The 4,421-nt window shown below is 49.5% G+C and overlaps 1 long non-coding RNA gene across 3 annotated transcripts in view; it reads left to right on the forward strand.

Moving 5' to 3' along the window:
* The window catches only part of LOC119288127, a 5,069-nt gene extending 966 nt beyond the window's left edge, over positions 1-4,103 (forward strand). Inside the window, exons 1-3 of one of the 3 annotated variants that reach the window (XR_005141117.1) lie at positions 831-1,762; positions 3,492-3,677; positions 3,761-4,103. This is a non-coding gene — a long non-coding RNA (uncharacterized LOC119288127). Of the gene's footprint in view, positions 1-830; positions 1,763-1,847; positions 3,179-3,491; positions 3,678-3,760 lie in introns of those variants that run through there. The other 2 variants (XR_005141116.1, XR_005141115.1) reach the window with 2 other exon arrangements.
* The last annotated feature ends 318 nt before the right edge of the window (positions 4,104-4,421 follow it).

Genomic DNA, 4,421 nt, shown 5'->3' on the forward strand with positions numbered 1-4,421 from the left:
CGGCCCACCCTTCACACACCCCCATCCGCTTCGCCCCCGCCGGAGAGGACGCCGGTGAAACCGCGCGTGCCCCAGGTATGGTAGCGGGCGGGGCTCCTTTGTGCCGGCGCTCACCAGCTAGCGGGGGGTCCCTTCGACGGCGCTTCAAGATCTGGTACGGTGGGCCTCTTCGCCGACGTCGGGGGGGCTGCTCAGCCCGGATCCGGCGCGTGGTGGTGCGGTGCTGGTGGTGCAGGGTCAAGTGCGCGAGGTCTTCCTGCTCGCCCGGTCGTGCGGGGCTCGATCCAACGAGGCTGACGAGGTGTCTCGATGGTCGGCTCGTCGAGGCTCGGTGGTAGGCACTGGCTGGAGGAGGAGAGGCCGGGCGCATCTGGCTGGGGATGGCGTGTCGCTGCAGAGCGCGCAGGCCGGTGGCGGCTTGGTGCTCTTCGCCGCGGCGGCGCTCGAGCCAGGCCAGATCTGCGCTGGCTGGTGGTGAGCGCTTATGGCCGGCGCACGGCAGGTGAGGTGGTGATGTGGAGGGCCTGACGGGGTCTGGCAGCGGAGACGTGGCTCGTTCTAGTGGGGGCGCTAGCGGGAGGCAGTGCTGGGTTCTCATAGGCAGGTTGGTGGCGGCGCTACGATGGCTCAGCCAAGATGGAGTCTTGCGAGCAGCTAGCGGTCGGTCATCCCTGTGCGGCGTGGCAAGCGGCTGTGCTTTCCTGGTGGTGCCGGCCTAGAATTTTTCCGTGGAGAGGCGGGTCTAATCGTCGCAAGGCCATCCCTTGGAGTGGGCGACGGCCGTCGTGGGCAGTCCTGGACCTGGCCGGAGGTGCTGGTTGGCTACGGACCCTCGTGCAGGCTCAGAGTGGATGGTGTGGCCATGGTTTCCCTGCCAAGTGGTCGGTCGTTGGTCCTCGACTATGCAGCTACATCAGCAAGTGCTGCGGTGGCGGCGGTGTGAGGCTTCTTGGCAGTGCTGCCAATCCCATGGAGTCGTCGAGATGGGCGAAGCGCCGATGAAAATTTTGCACGGCTTCTGCCGGGCCGGCGGTGATGGCATCGTGGATGAGGCATCGTCGAGCATGTTCGCCTCATCCCTCGCGCTCTTGGTGTTGGTGGATGTCTCCAGGCGAAAGCCTAGACTCGATGTTTGGATCGGCACGATGGCGGTGTCCGCCGCTCCTCTGTTCGGAGCATTGTGTTTGGAGACACGGTTGGTTCCTCGTTGCTCTCCTCCGGTGTTCGCCGCTATCCTTTTCTGATCTTAGTGGCGCTATGTACGTTCGTCGTCGGTGAATCCAAGGCGGTGTCTTCCCGGATTGGATCGAGTCCTGCCATTCATCTGCCACTTTCTCTTAGGCGCTCAGGATGGATGGTGCGTCAACAAGAGAAGTTCTGCGGAAGTGTGGTCTTCGGAGGTGTCCGGCGTCGGTCGAGACGCGGTGTTGTGTATCAGTTTAGGATAGGCTTTTTGCATTGTAGCTTGCCTAGCGGTGGTGTTTGTTTGTGGTCTTGCCGGGTGTGGTGTTCGTGCTACACTCGTTGTTCGCATCGAGCGGTAGCTTTCTTGTAATTAAATTATGTCTTCTATAAAGCTATGGTACGCCTAGGCGTACTCTCGAACCTCGATCGATGGACTTCTGAGATCAAACACTACTCCTAAAAGAACTTGCAAGAATTAGATGACCATGAATGCGGCACCGAGGAGCTAGTATAACAGTCCAGGGGGTTAGTGGAAACCATTCCGAAGATCGTACTGCATTATGGAGACTTACAAAAGGTAATGACAACTACTTCCTTGTTCGTGTCCCATGTCACTTCCCATATCCCGCCATTGCCCTTGTTTTTTCAATGCATAAGGGCATCGCCAAGATGGACCCTCAAATCTTTACTATGTCTTCGGACCACTTTTGTCAGGAACTTATATATGTCCGCTTCGCAGTTCAAATATATGGATTCCGGTATGCAAGAGACAAACGTGGGGGGCTTTGTCGGAGTTCGGACATACACTTCACCAATCACATGCACAGTTCCTCTCTTCTCTCTCTCCACCCAACCGCACATGCATGGCCCCCCAATCCTCTCTCTTCTTCCAATCGGACACTTAGCCACAAATATCTCACCACATGCATGGTCCTCACGTACTTTTTTCCTCCCAACTGGATACTTTGTGATTAGCATTGGATGGCTCACCCGCATCATGTCCGCGAACCACGTCCAGACATAAAAATGGACATATGCCAGAGATATTTGCCGGTCAGAGGCATTCATGGTTTATTGTTAGATGGCAGAAGATTAAGAGACAAACATGTTATAGCTTATGTTACATACCATGTCACTATAAAGGTTCCTGACAAAAGTGGTCCTAGGCGTACTCTCGAACCTCGATCGATGGACTTCTGAGATCAAACACTACTCCTAAAAGAACTTGCAAGAATTAGATGTCCATGAATGCAGCACCAAGGAGCTAGTATAACAGTCCAGGGGGTTAGTGGAAACCATTCTGAAGATCGTACTGCATTATGGAGACTTACAGAAGGTAATGACAACTACTTCCTTGTTCGTGTCCCATGTCACTTCCCAGATCCCGCCATTGCCCTTGTTTTTTCCATGCATAAGGGCATCGCCAAGATGGACCCTCAAATCTTACTATGTCTTCGGACCACTTTTGTCAGGAACCTATATATGTCCCTTCGCAGTTCAAATGTATGGATTCCGGTATGCAAGAGACAAACGTGGGGGGCTTTGTCAGAGTTTGGACATACACTTCACCAATCACATGCACAGTTCCTCTCTTCTCTCTCTCCACCCAACCGCACATGCATGACCCCCCACTCCTCTCTCTTCTTCCAAGCGGACACTTAACCACAAATATCTCACCACATGCATGATCTCCACCTACTTTTTTCCTCCCAACTAGATACTTTGTGATTAGCATTGGATGGCTCACCCGCATCATGTCCGCGAACCACGACCAGACATAAAAATGGACATATGCCAGAGATATTTGCCGGTCAGAGGTTGAGATGCCCTAATAATCTGACCAATGTTTCTTTCCATCTACTATACATGCCTCTGTCTTTGAAGTCCTCTCTACATTCTTTTTGCCTTGTAGAGCTCAACTCTCACCGCACATGCACATTCTGCCACATGGATGAGGTTCTTGTGGCCATTTTCCTCCATGTACATAAATCCGGTAAGTAAATCTTCAAGTAGAACCTTAGTCCTTCTGTGCAGTATCAACTTTATCAATTTCCATGTATACCTGTCATGAAAAGAGAACTCCCATCTATATCCCCGCAACATCAGATTTCCAGCTTCGTCCGAACGGTAGTGAAAATAGTTCTAAAGCATTACTTAGGATTTTCTTTGCCCCATTTCCGTTGTTCTTTCTTTGGTAAGAAAGTCGACATAATTATTTGCTTTGTGCCATCTGAAAGTTTTTTCCTTCCTAAATGGAAATCCCAAAACATGTGATGTAATCACCATTTATTTGGTTCTTTGTGCAGGTGTTTGTTCGTGTTTGTCAGGATAAAAATTTGGCATCCGCATGTTGCATAAAAATTTGGGTTCTTGTCATTCATCGTGACTTGGTAGTCTACTTGCCTAGTTCGGGTATCAAAATCAACATATCACTATAGCATAAGTATGAAATAAATGAGACTTTGGAATCATTCCACTGATATGATATTAAGGTTAGCACTTTTTTCACACTGCTGCATTGCTATCGGTACTAGCTGTTCTTGCATTCATCATCTTTTTTAGCTTTGATGTGCAGGAGTTCTTGTGTATGTTCTGGTAGTCTTCTAGCCACGTTGTGTTAACATTTTATCCAAAGCTCGTGAAGACTTGGTGGTGTACGTGGAAAGTTCAGGTTTAAGGATTAAAACGTCGCCATGGTGTAATAATGGAAAACAATGAGCTTTATGTGCTACTGATAAGGTTTTACAGTTTTCTAGCTCAGTCGCCATGGCATAATAATGGAAAACAATGAGCTTTCTACAATGCATCTGTATTTTTATTGTATGTCCAGTACAGTCTCCCTTTGCGTCTGTACGGAAGGCATTCTACAGTTGTTTGGTGTTTTTGCAAAGAGGTATGAATTGACACATGGTTTCAAAGTTTCAGACTCAGCCAAGATTCTTATGTTGCTTGATACATACTGTATATAGGTGTGGCATGGGGTACAACTTTGGAACTACACAACATAGTTGTAGCCGGCCTGAAAATATACCTCTTTTTCCTAATGTTTACACTGAGCGTTGTAATTGTGTATGTGTGTGTGTTTTTTTGTGTGTGTGTCCATGACATAGTGCAATTTTGATTTGATCAGCCAACACTTAATCAGGGTGTCACTTGTGCCAACGGTTTACTTGCTGACATGTTGTATTCATGGATCTGTGAGTGCCTCATATTGCTCTTTTCCCTACCAGTTCAAT

This window comes from Triticum dicoccoides, chromosome 4A, assembly GCF_002162155.2.
Source record: "Triticum dicoccoides isolate Atlit2015 ecotype Zavitan chromosome 4A, WEW_v2.0, whole genome shotgun sequence".
Classification (NCBI taxonomy): domain Eukaryota; kingdom Viridiplantae; phylum Streptophyta; class Magnoliopsida; order Poales; family Poaceae; genus Triticum; species Triticum dicoccoides.